The sequence below is a fragment of the Electrophorus electricus genome, chromosome 20 (genome assembly GCF_041902795.1).
Source record: "Electrophorus electricus isolate QZ-2024a chromosome 20, ASM4190279v1, whole genome shotgun sequence".
In the NCBI taxonomy this organism is placed as follows: domain Eukaryota; kingdom Metazoa; phylum Chordata; class Actinopteri; order Gymnotiformes; family Gymnotidae; genus Electrophorus; species Electrophorus electricus.
In genome coordinates, this window is record NC_137516.1 from 12,171,524 (window position 1) to 12,185,975 (window position 14,452).

A 14,452-nucleotide genomic window follows, 5' to 3' on the forward strand; every position below is an offset into this window, starting at 1 on the left:
TTGTTATCATATCTCAGTGATTTCCCCACTTTTCAGCTCAGATGTAGCCGCTGTCATAAAAGAGGGACTTTTTAAATGGACATGTGCCGAGCTTCAATGAGCCCCAGTACTTTACTTTTAGCAGTAACTCTAACTCTACACTAAGTGTGTGCCTTCTCAGACCAAAACTGGTGACTGTATATGCACGGATGCCTGCGTGTATATTTGAGGATGTTCTGAAATTTCTTCCAAATAAGGGACCTTCAAATGTATCAGTTTTAACAATTTAATAAATTGTCCATCATGATTGATAAGATTAATTGGGGCACCACCCTGATTAACAGGGAAAATTAATTAACTTTATGATTAATAACCAAACGAAGGAACACAAGATAGATTTGTGGTGGACCAATGTGGCTACCTAATTAGAGAAAGAAAAGAATGGAAAGAAAATAAAAACTGTTAAAGTAACCTGTGAGAATGATTGATCGGGCAGTCTAATTATCAAACCATATCATGACCAACAAAAGGAAACTTAACCAAATGATATTCGTGGTGAGAGAGCATGACTAAAGGTATAACAGAAGACAGAAGGAAAAACTGTTTTGAAACCGCCTGAGGGACACCTAATTATAGGATTGAGGTGACTGCATTGTAGATGGAAAGAGGAAAGAGTAAGCTGGTCTAATCTTGATGTATAAACAGTAGTGTTACTATTGATGCTAAATGGTAATATGAAAAGGGAAATGCCTGTTCTTACAACTCGTTGGGCTCCACCTCGTCAAACTGTCTGGGTGGCACTGAGAGAGCGTGTCTGTTTCCCATCAAACCTTCTGGATGGCCCTGAGATAGAGTCCATTTTCCATTGCATTGCTGGCTCGAGCCTACACGAGTGATGTAGGCCAATGACAATGAAAGGACAAGGCTTCTTGATCAGTGGGACTGGATTTTTGGAGCTGGCTCAGTTAGAGAGCCCTAGGCCTTTTCAGGTAGACCTTTCAAAAGCAGGAGTTTTGGGTATCGGTGGTTATGCAGCCCATCTTTGCTTTTGATGCCAATTCTGAAACAATTCCTCGCTGGTTATACAATGAAACGTCTCAATCAACACAGCAAGGCGAACATGAACTAAAAATACGAAATTAAGCAAAACCAACAAAACAAACAAGCAAAAAAATAAAAATAAAATAAGGTAACATGAAATTTGAGACCGTTTTAACCGCTTAGTTAGATGCTATTGTTTCAGATAGGCTGTTTTATGGCCTTGCTGCTCTACATCATGGCCAGAGGGGTCCTGGTCCCTGTCTGTGCATGAGGTGGTGAGAGAAATCCTACTCTGTCCAGATCAATGTTTCATCAGAGGAATAATTTGTAGTCTATCTTCATTACAAAACTGAGCTCCATCCTTCTGGTTTTCACTTTGTGGCACCATGCTGGTTGGGGTGCTTTAAAAGCTTGCAGATGCCTCTACACACTGCTGGTCTCACTGCTAGATACAGTGTGTTCCAGATTCTAAACAAGTTTGGTCAGTAGTCAGGTTGGATAGAGCTTTTTTAACTCATTCAATAATGACAATACATGTCTTTGTGAGAAATCTTTGCCTCTGACTTTTTAAAAGATGTTTTGTTAGCGACCAGCAACAATCAGTCTCTGTTGGTTAGGAACCAGGAGCAATCCATCTCTGAATCTCTCACTATACACTAAATGAAGTCTGTGGATCCCGGAACTTGAACTCTAATATTTACATGAGGCTGCATAGCTACCTGAACCATTGGAACTTGAATCCACTTTTCCACTAGATATTATATTCAGTCTCCACACACTTCCTCTGTGCATTTTGGTCTCCTTTCTGTTCAAGGTGCAATAATCCAAACCCAGAAGGCCTTTCCACAGTCTTTTGAATATCACCCCCAAATCTCCTTACCATCTTGCAAACATCACAGCCCAATCACCTCACTATTTCCACACTAATTAGATATCCTTGTCTCTTATGTTTCAGTTTGAATAGCCCTCACTACTGGCAGTTGGCTTTGGTTAAACAATTAAACTATTAAATTAAAATGAAACAATTCATCTCTTTCTTCAGCATTGCAGATGTTCCTGCTATTCCCTCTGGTTAAAATCAGGTTTCCAGGAAGACAACACTGATATATCTATTATAAAAGGCAAAACATCTCAGTCACCCCCACCCCCCCTTCACAGAGGTAGTGAACTAGTATGAATTAACATTTCTCATACACCTTTTCACATTGTCGAGTTTTACTTCAATATCACATTCAACTCGGTAGGATTGCATTGAGGGTTTTTTCCTGGTGTGTGTGTGAAACTGACCAAAGCAACTAACGAGCAGGGCAAGATAACACAGTGTGTACATAGAGGCCTCAGTTATTAGGTGTGAATGCAGAGTGTGACTCATGTGATGGAGCTGTAACACACACTGCTTGCGTGATGGGGCTCTAAAACAGGCATTTGTGGGAAGAAACACAAATGATACATCTTCCTCACACTATGAGTTTGTAACTCTTAAAGCAAAGAAAAATCATAGCTAACAAGGAATAGGATCTAATAAGTGCAAAAAGGCTTGTGATTATCAGGTATGTTTGGCTGAAGCCTTTTTCTTACAGTTAGCATGGTCTAGCCGAAGGGATACAAATCCTCACATTTCATGTTATAGCTAATAGTAGTTCACTAATAATATGTCTTTAAGCAAGTGTGCTGTGAAACTGGCAGCCCTGTGAGTGACCTTTTGTTCTTGCCTGGATTGGTCAGATGAGTTTTTTTTTTTAAAGAAAAAGAAAAAAAGTTGAAAAGTAGAATCTCTGTCAGCCTTGCCGTGTAGCCTTGTACCTAGTAGTGCTTGGTGCTAGTCACACCAAGGTCATGGGTTTGATTCCCAGGGACTGCCTGTACTGTCACACTGTTAAATATGTAAGTTGCTCTGGATAAGAGTGCCTGCCAAACTCTATAAATGCTGAAAGCACTCTACTTTGCCAGAGCATGAGGCCAGGCTGTGATGCTTCTTAAAGTGTGTCAATGTGGCTACTTCCTCTAGGACACCAAGTAAAGTTGGTGACCAGCAGGAAAAAATATGCTCCTTTTTAAGACATCTCTAGTTGGGTCTGGTGGGCAAGGAGAGGATTCCCACTGGAATGCTACCCTCTTTTATGCACATATGCACACTTCCCAGATTTCTGATGAGGAGAACTGCATAGATAATGCTGTCGCTGTTCCTTTGTGTTCTACAGTGATCTATAAGCACTCTGCTACTATACTGCACTAAATAGTGCTTTAGTATGTGTACATTGCTTTTCTGTTTGCTTTTTAAAATACTTTTATGTTTTTGGTTTTTTTTTCCATTTTGTTTCATAGATATTGATCCTACTTTTCACTGCACTAACACATATTTGATACTTTGTTTCCACTGGTAAATTGCACATTTGTAAGATATGGCAAATTGTAAGTGGAACCACTGGTCATTAACGTTTACTTCTGATACCCGAAAACATCAGTCAGTAGGGTCAACAGCTGTCACGGAATGTTCCCCTTCCCACTGTTCACATGGCGCAGCCCGCCACGTGCAGTGGGAGATCATAGACTCGCTTGTAACCACGTCAAGTTGTCAGCACACACCTGCACATTGTAATGTTTGTGTGTATTCAAACCCCTGTTGGAATGTGCCTCTTTGTCTTTAGTTGTACTCATAGTTGTATGTTTGTGATGTACATTGTCGTTATTGGATGCATGTTAAACGTGATTGCCATTATGTTTACCGTTGGTGTTGTGTTAATAAACGTCTGTCCGCATCGAGGGAGTTTGTGCGTTCTGCTCCTTGCCCTGCGCCATTCGGGCCATTACAACAGCCTCCCCCACAGTAGCTCACATAAGAGCTCAACGACCGTGATAAACATACAAATTCTGTTTCAGTAGGCAGGTTGCATGAGATCCTGATTTGGGTTTAAACTGACTTTGAGACAGAAAAAAAGACTTGCTCTGCTTTCACTGTTGAATGTCGGTTTCATGTAAGCTTTCTGTCATATTTGATTATTGATTACACACATGGAATTTGCTAAGAACTTGAATGTGTGTAGTTTGACCTGTATTTATTGGGTTAGCAGAGCAATATTGGATTTGTGTTTGTCTTCCAACACTGGGGATTGATTAATTCCATTCAAGGTTGCAGAGTTCATCTTGCTGGGCTCATGCACTACATAAGTGTTGGATCTTTTGGAGATTAGAAGTGGTGATTTCCTGCAGTGTTTGCTGGAGATTTTGGCCATTGGCCTTCTGCTACAACATGGGCAAGTTTCCTCATTTGGTTTGTATCTGTTGTAAGGAGAGATATGGCCAGGGTTAAGGTAGAAAAATAGCTTCGCTAATCTCTCTTGCGCATACACATGTCCACTCGTATTGCAGAGATCACAGCTAGTGCACATAAGACCATAAAACCTTCATTCTGTCTCTTACCCACGCATGTGCACACACAAAGTGGTTCTCTTATTCTCCACTTTCCTTCAAGACCAGTAATTGCTCCACAATCAAAGACATCAAACACTTTCCTGGGACACATGCATTTAAAATAACCGCTTTCATAGTCACACGTTCACAGAGAAAATGAGAGCTCACTGTCCTTCCAGCATCACCAACAAGTGGTTGTCAAGGATACTGGAGACAGTTTACCCCCTACCACCAGGTTTTCATTCATGTATTTGTGCTTTTGTCTGACTAATTGTCTTAGTTCATTAGTGCATTGGCTGTATTTGTGTGTAAATGAGGGAGCAATTGTAAGAATATAAGCCCTAAACCAGGCAGCACTAGCATTATGCATGCACATAGTTGGTGGCCTTTACTGTTTTTATTCTATTTGTAGTACTTACTCCCGTTTAAGGGCTGTTTAAGGGCTGGAATGTAATCCAGTGTGACTAAACAATATGAATTGTAATGCATATAGTTTGTTGTCTGTGTATGTAATAGCTATGGGTCACTTGGCATTAGTTTGCTTACAAACAAGCAGTAAAGTCAGTCATGCTGATCACTAGCAATGTTGCATACAGCAGTAAGAGGATTTTATTCCTCTTTAATCCACAGTTCATGGGTTTTATTAAAAGGAAGGAGAAACGGATTAAAAAAATATTTTCTTGGTAGCTGGAAAATGGATGGTTTGTGCACACTAGAATTAATGCATTCATAAGTAGTACATAAAAACATGAAGGTACAGCAGTTCCTTCTGGTAAATTTAAGCATTTGTAATTGTGGAACTATATAAATTCATTGTTTATTCATGTTTGTGTATTCACAGCAGTACACTTCATATGCCATGCACTCAATAAACATGAAGAAAAAAAATTTTCACCAATAAAACATTCTGTCCATTATTAAGAAGTTTAAAGTCACGTGAGTGAGATTAACAGCCCTTGGCCTATGGGCTCTACAGGTCATCTGGATAAGCAGACTATTCCATATTCCAATGTTGGTGACTAGTTCATAAGGCTGAATGCATTTGTTGCAGAGAAGTCCCGCTGGGTAACATGCATCAGAAGTGTAGATTACTAGAGTGAGGAGATTATAAATCTTGTATAGCAGAGAAAAAACACTGTCATGAACTGGAGACAAGTGTGGTGGCCAGCCACACACGCCAAACACATGTTTTTTTGATACACACACACTCATATGCATATAACGTGTGCGCACACTTGCACTTGATATTTAAGTTATTCAGTCTTGTGTACTCTGCCTGCTCCCCTTTCTCTCATACACACATACATATGGTCTCTATGGACAAAGGCCCAGACCTGTGATGAGTGAGGGTCTTTGTGTATTCTACACACACAGCAGGTTGAGGCATGTGGTGACATGTTCATGTGTTTTGCGTCTCACACATTGCAGTGAATATGATCTGGTGATGTATCTATTTCTAAGACACTGGTGGGCATAAAAGAAGTGCGCTATTCTCTGAAGAAAGAGGGGGAGAAAGCCTATCCCTATGCTAATCCCTTTGTTCAGATTTCATTATATTCGTTTGCTCATATTTCAATACTGCAACTTTTAATCCGAAAGTAAAATTAAGAGTAAACTGAAAGTATAGGGCTGGAATCTTATCAATAGGCAAATGAGTCCAAAGGATTACTATTAAATAACATGTTTATTTATCTTTTAGCAGAGTTACCACTGTGAGTTACCACTGAGGCAAAAATTCGAAACACACATGGTACTGGTATAGGAGCTGATTTAGCTACCATACAACACCACAAGCTACCATTTCCTATAGCTGATCAGTGCAAGTAGAAAGAAATATGTGGACTATAAAACAGGGATAGAAAGTCGAGCAGAAATGAAGGGTCTATAAACAAGCTTAGTTGGTGCCAGGTGAGACAGACAAGTTCTTGTAAGGTGGGTTGTCCGTGGAGAGAAGCGCCGAGGGCTTTGGTCTGGTGGACCTTCAGGAACTCCCAGATCCACTTGGTCTTTGTTTTTTGGTGTCTATTACATATTTAAAATTAAATTCCTCAAAACCATGATGAACTATACAAAGGTGAAGAAGTGTATGAATATAATAGGTCCCAAAAGACACTCCTCTTCACATATATCCTCCTCACATGCCCTTGGCATATCTTCCAGAAGTCAAATACATGGCTGTCAGTCATGTTGTTCAAGGAGAATAAACTGCTTACTTTCTCACTCAAATATCCCAGGAACAGTCTTTCGTTAAACACTCAGTGATGTGGGGGCAGGATTCCAGGAGTGGACTTTGGTTAAGTGTTTCTAATCAAGCTCATGGTAAAACAGTGTAGAGTTTCAGTCATCTACAGATCCCCATAACAGAAACAGAAGTGTCTGTGTTCTTTATAGATCTGTGTAACAAATCCTGCCAGGCTTCACTTCCCTCAGGTATAAGCACCAGAACCACATCACAGTCAAAGGCACACCTTGGTAGCGGGTGGGCTGTATTGCCTGCACAGCTCGAAGGGCCACCATGGAACTCGTTAAAAGGGCGGGGGAGTCGTTTCCTCCTACTAAGGCAGGTAATAGCAGACTTGCGATAAGGTGAAATTCAGTGCTTTCTCCCTGCAATATAGCTGAGCTGATGGAAACCAGGCAGGTAGCAGAGAGGGGGCCAGTGTAAGGCTGCCTACAGCCAAGAGGGGTGGGGTCAACCGCACTGCTGGGGCCATAGCAGGCCATAGCATTGGAACTGATAGATGCACTGTGGAAATAAACCAAGTCTGCCAGGTGTTGAAATGCTGCTCTAATCACCACCTGCATGTTGCAACAACTGACTACTATCGGTGCAATTTTAAATTCTTTGGCACTGAGATTGGTTTGTTGGTTTCCTTTCATCTTGCCACGGTCTTTCTCCTTTGCAGGGTGAATGCTTGTGCTCCTGGGAGCAGTATGTTCACAGGTGTTGGCTTTGGTGCTACTAGTGATGCTGATCGACAAATTTAATCCCACCTAGAGCAGCCTGCTGTAGCAGACTCACAGCCTGGTTCTTCTAGAGCAGCCACTTTCTTTAAACAGTGGAAGTTGGAACAAATATTCTTGTTTCTCAGTCTGCAAATCTTCAGTAATGCTTACTATAATCACCAGTCTCCTGGCCTGTGTCATCAGGAGGGCAAATGGCCTTTTTGGTCTCACTGCACTTTGCATGTTCTCAATTGACCAAAGAGTGCTAGACTTCTGGCTATGCCCACTAGAGACTCAGACTTGGAAGCAAAAACGGGTAGCTAAGTCACATTATTATGATTGTCGGATTATCTTGTCATTCACGCATTTCTTTGTGCCAAGCTCTATTTAAATAGATTATTGAAAATGCAAGCTTCATTGCACCATTGTGAGCCAAAAGCAGGTGCTGTGTTGCATTCAGTTTTCTACCTGTGGGAATACAGGTGCAGATTCATAATGCAGGTTGCACAAGATCAGCAGGAAGACAAATCCCTTCAGGCATGAGCTGTTGTTGTGAAGCCCCTGGGTACAGAGACAGCAAGAGACAGATGCCATCTTCATGGTTAATTCATTTCATACTCATTGCATGGGTCCTGCTGAATACTCATTATACATTGTGATTATTTCATGCACTAGCAACACATAATCCTTTTTTCTCTCTCTGTATATATAATACTTTGGCAAATATCTAAGCCTCTTCAAACATGAAGAGTTTAATACGTCTTTTTGGTCTTTACACCTGTTCATCCACAATAAGATGAGTAGACAAGAAATGTGTGTGGAAACATGTTAAGATGTTGCCTATATGAATACAGTACCTATACTCTCTTCTTATCTTTGATTCCAAATCTGTTATACTTGTATTGTCTTTAAATTCAGCTTGCTTCAGTGACCTGCTGTTGCTGTCTCTCTTATTCTCCTCCACACACACACACACACCCCACCCAAGTGTACACAGTGCAATCAGCCTGCACACCCATTCATATTCTAATAAGTCTGTCTTCAGGTAATTTGCACCCATCTGAGTCTTTCTCCAACCCAGGCGGCCCTGGGTTGAGGACTCTCCATACTGCCGAGAAAGTCTGAAGAGGCAAGCCCACTCCCTTAGCGCCACCATGCAGGCTCAGCCAACTTGTGGTAATGGTCAAGCTACCCCCCCCCCCCCCCCCCCCCCCCGATGTTCCTTAACCAATGCTGTTGAAGGAAAAGAGAATTACACTGCATAATGTGGAACAGGTTTATCACATTAAATGTCAGGCATGATATTCAGTGTGCAGAATCCTGGCTGGAAGCAATGAGGGTTGTTGGATAAAGTTGGAACTGACCGTTTGACATGGAGAGCATGCTCGGCATACTGACATCTACAGAGGACTATTACAGAACTCTCGCCTCATGGCCAACTGTAAAGAATACAACATCTGTTTTCTTGAGTAGGAGTTTAAGTTGGCTCTGGGTGAGAAGTGTTACTGTGTGTAAACCTTAAATGCTTTTCTACTTGTGCAAAAGACTATAACAATTCCTCACAATGTGCAAATCTCCACACTTTTTAAAGACATGTTGTAGAAATCCTTTTTATACTAATTTTTTCACCCCTGCTCTTTGTCGTGTGTTCACTACCCCCACAATTGATCATTTTAGAGCTTTATGGTCCCTAGTAATTTAGAACGTGTGTGTGAAAATAAATTAAAAAAGGGAAAGGGGCTGTATAAATTCAACTTATTATTATTATTATTATTATTATTAATAATAATAATAATAATAATAATAATAATTATTATTATTATTATTATTATTATTATTATTATTATTATTAATAATAATAATAATAATAATAATAATAATAATAATAATAATAATAATAATAATTCCAAAGGAATAATAATAATAATAATTCCAAAGGATCTTGGAGGATATAATCTTAATTATTTTAAGAGCAACTCCAGAAACTAAATACATGTCACAGGGCTATTTTTTATTATTGTAGTCCACCCGACAGTAGCTTACTTTTAACTGAGCACCTAGAAATGGGTGGCCCTGTCACCATCTGTAAAGAGCACAATTTCTTAATTTATCTCAGCTTACTTGTGGACCTCTGAAGCTGCAATTGAGTGGACCCAAGATATAAAAGAACCCTTTGTAAATCCCATAGGTTTTTGATGTTGCTCTGTCTAACACTGGTAGGAGGGAAGAGGTCAACAGCAGAAATGAAGGGAATCTAGCAAGTAAGAGTGTTATGACCCTGTCTAGGCTATGAGGCTATACTAAGGAAAAAGAAATGTAAATGGCTAACAGAATGCAGGTTGTAAAAAGTGAACATCAACAAAAACAGTAGCACAAATAGAAGTCTCCTTTTGGGTATATTTCACAGTGGATATTAATTACAAACAATTTTAGTGGTGCAATGTCTTCAGCAGTGACCTAGGCCAAAACAATATAGAAAACCCACACTAATGAAAGAAAAATACACACTAAATAATCTTAACAACAAAAGGAACATACAGCAGACTTTCCTGACTACCTGACCCATAAACAGAGGCAACTCCCCCCCCCAACAAAAATGGCAGTCACTCCCTACCACCAGTATCTAATACCAAAGTACCAAACAAAACAATATTTACACTCTTTATACAATATCTATAAGTGTGTGTATATATATATATACACAACAGCTACCAAAGCAGGAGGGGCGAAGCCAAAGAACAAAGTCCAAAAACAGGGAAAACAAGGTCATACACAAGTCATACAAAATTTCAACCACAAGCCAAACATACCAACAAACAAACCAACAAAAAAACTGTCTACTGTCTTCCTTCTCCCTCTTGTGGGAGGGGCCATTAAATAGTAGGATCAGTTGTCTTGAAAACCTGGTGAGGAGTAGGGAGGAGTCTCAAACAGAGGGAAATCCTGGCAGTGAACTTGGAACACATACCCACATCCATCTTTCCGTTAACACCCCCCTCCCTCATAAGTGCGGACTTGCAAAGGAAGTTCCAGCACACAAACAACAAAACAAGCTGAAATCATCAACATCTGGAAGGAGAATCTGCCACATTTCCTGAACCTTTTTTATGTTTGTCAATATTAAACCCTTGGATGATCAGAGACCAATGCATTAAGCACTGATTGGCATTAGCCATGTTCTGCAAGAACACTAGCGGATTGTGATCTGTGTATACGGTGATGGGGTCTGGACTACCACCAAGGTACACCTCAAAATGTTGCAACGCTGGGAGTGCAAGGGCTTCCTTTTCAATAGTGCTATTTAAAGCTATTTATATAAATAGTTTAATTTATATAAATTAAAATAGTTTAATTTATATAAATTAAACTATTTAAAGCAACTGCAACTTGTCTCCAGCCTTCTCTCTTGTGGGAGGGGCCATTAAATAGTAGGAGCAGTTTTCTTGAAAACCTGGTGAGGAATCGGGCGGAATCTCAAATGGAGGGAAATCCTGGCAGTGAACATGGAACACATACACACATCCATCTTTCTGTCTCAAAGATTAACTGTAGTGAAGTTTAAGAAGTTTTATGCATAAATTTTGAAAATAGCTGGTATGGTTAAGAGCTTTGTTTTTAGTTTTTAGTTTTGCGAAACGGGTAATGTACTGGAATCACACAAAAAAACTGTAAATATTTTTCAATTTTTGCCATTGAAAGGTTTATGACTATAGTCCCTTATCAGTGTATAATGAAGCAAATGAGGGGTGAGTGAAAGAGAGAAGGCTCACTTACGAAAGGCACGGTGAATGCATCCTCTCTCCAAATTCAAGATGTCTCAATTTTTCCTATACTGTAGTAGTAGCAGCAGTTACTAGATAATTTGTCCTAAAAATCTCCTCTTCTTGGTTTTTTCCAAGTATCGCTATTATCTTTTGTGCATTCAGTCCCTGCATTTTGAAGAACCTGGTTGTTCAGTGAAATGGAAAGTTTGTTTAATTGTGTGTTCTTTATTCTGTCATGTTTGCTGTCAGACACGTTCTGATGAGGCAGTGTGTTTGAGGCCCCTGCCTTCAGAAAATCTCTTTTCCATCTTCATGTGGGAAACAAAGACACTGCTTTATGCCTCTGGATTACATTTGGTTTCCCTCCACAACTGTTCATGCTGACAGTTCTTTTCTAGGATGTTGCACATTATTTAATAGGAGCAAAAAGGCAAATACAATTTTAGCATTAATTGAGGTATGTATTTCATGTGTGTTAATCCATAAGCATGCTGCATACATTAAACATTACAGAAATAGATTGTACTATACTATAGCATAGCATGAACAAATATGGTAATTATATCATATGATATTCAATCATTTTAGACTTTTTGCACTAAAAGATGAACCACTGTTTTTTTTTTTTCACACACCCATCTCTCTTTGTCAAAGCTCACTCTACACAGTGCTTTGAGCATGACTGATTTTACTGTACAAACACCCCATGGCTTCTCAAGCATTACACACAGAAGGGGTAACGTGACTGTTTATCCAAGGTGGTCCTGCTGCTCTCCAGGGTGGTTAGAGGAGAGAGCATGACCATGTAAACAAATTTACAGAACACACAACCTTGTTGTGCTTTCATGCTCATCGCTTCAGCAACATTTACATGCAAATGTGCTCACTGCTCTGTCCCAGGAAACTGCATTTCTGTTTCTCTGTTTCTCTAATGTGAAACACTAATGCTGAAAATTATTATTTTTGTGTGCATAATACAAAACATCTACTGTGCACAAAGACTCTGAAACACAACCACATTAGCAGTGTGACAGGGAAACGGCTCCTAATGCTATCTGCTGGAAGGTGGCTGTTATAGCCCTGAGTTAGGGAAAGCTGCTTTAACACAATATGACTTGAATTGTGTCCAACACTTTGTTACCTCTAAGGAGTAACTGACTCAACTGTTAATCAATAATTAAAATCTAGCGAGTAAGAGTAACTGACTCTATTGTTAATCAATAATTGTAACCTGCCGAGGCTTTAAGTAAGTCACATTATGGACTGGTTAGAGCAAAGACACACAGCCCCAGAGCAAAGCTCTTTTGTAGTGAAGTTTCAGAGATTTTATGGAGATGTTTTGAGAATAGCTTGTATGGTTAAGATCTTTGACTTTTTAGTTTGGGGAAATGTGTCAATAAGTAATGCATACAATTTCATTACAGGTTGCATTCATTGTCTTTAGTCTATGTAAGCAACAATGATACTAGCATATGCCTTGTGACAGCTGTGTTCTCAATTTATTAGTGCAGGGTGAAAAAAAGTTTGTTAGAGAAATTCAACAAACTGGCATTTGTCTGGTATTCTTATGTGGACATTTAGTTTTGAGGAAAATGTTCATAGTTCTGAAGTCCACGTTTCATTTGCATCACATTTTTTTTTGCATACATGTTAGGTTTCTAGAAATGTGTTACAACATGTAAGAGAAGAGATCATGTTTCCTGGTGTCTATGAGAAACTGTAACTGTAAAGAAATTTTAGACCCACACTGTTCTATATTCTGACCTCTGCTTCAATTATTAGCCCATTCACATACTGCTGTGCACGTGTGCACTGAGTTCGCTGTAATGCGATGTTACCCTCGCTGTGGTGCTCAGAGTGACCTTCCAGCTCATATATGGCTGAATGCTGAATGAAATACCTCTGGCATCAGACCAATGGGAAAGACTTCCTTAAAGGTATATTGTCTGAGTAAATCTGCTGAGTGAGGGAGGAGTGCCCAGCAAGAGCTGATGTTTGGTACATCCGCATCTGCCTTCTAGGGACATTCAGATCTGCTTTCTGTGCACAACTAAATCTGCTTTCTGGGTGGATCCAGACCTGGTTTCTGGGAACATCCAGGTTTGCTTTCTGCTCATGTCAAAGGGATTTAAACTACAAACATCCCAAACTACACAGCAAGAGAAGGAGAGCGGGAGATTTTAAATAGTGCCCAGTGTTTCCTCTCCAGGGGAAGCAGAGGTTTTTTGACATAGACTCCAGAAAGCTTTGAAATTTTTGCTTTTTTTTTCGCTTTTATTTGGAAATGGAAAGCAGGGAAAGAGAGGGACAGCAGACAGCTCATAGCTCTGAATCACACGCCTACTCTAACGCTCCATGTCTCACCTCTCTCTCCATCTGTTTCTCTTACTAATAGGAATTCTCTTGGACTCAAATCTGTCTTTTTCAATCACAAAGAACCATTGTGTAGCAAATAACCTTTTCATGTCCGACCAGTTGCTTTCTGTCTCTCCCTGTCACTCTGCCCCTCTATGTTCTGTTCTTTCTCTTCATGCAGATCACACTCTTTCACCAGATCACTCACTCACCCTCTCCCTGCCTCCCACTCTGTCTCTCATAGTATGACTGGACCTAAGTGCTACATCGAGAGCTGTCATGAAGTAATGCATGTACTCACTCAACAGATGTTGTTGAATCCTACCACACTTGTGCACACACAGTGATGTCAGTTATGTGAAATTATGTGGAAGAACAGATACATAAACCATTTTTTTTAAAGACGTGGTAAATAACACATGTGCTTTACCGTCTTCTAGATGTTGAGGGAAAAAGAGGCAAACAATGTCCTTAGAAACTGACCAGAATTTCCATTCTTTGGTTGCACTGTATAATCATGTGGTGAGAAATTCCACCACAATGTCACAAATACATCGTCAAGGTGCTGAAAGTGGAAAATGTTTGGTCCTGTTACAGAACAATTCAACTGATGTTTCAGCTCCTCTGCTTTTAACAATTTAAAAAAAGAAAAATAGCTTAATTAGCATCTTAGCAAATCTTACAATGGGGAGGGGAGCAAACACGAGTGATCATTTTCATTTTCTCTGTTTTGTGGAATAACCAAATATATAAATAAAGTGGTGAGCCATACCTCTGAAGACCAAGCTTTGAAGCAGCTATCACCTTGTTTGTAACTATGGAATTAAAACCTTTCGTCTCATGACAGGGTAGGCAAATTGCTTTGAACTCTCAAGACTCTTGAAAAGAATTCAGCATAAATTTATATACAGTGTAGAGGTGCCATAAACACCGTTGTTTATAAAATCATAGAATGT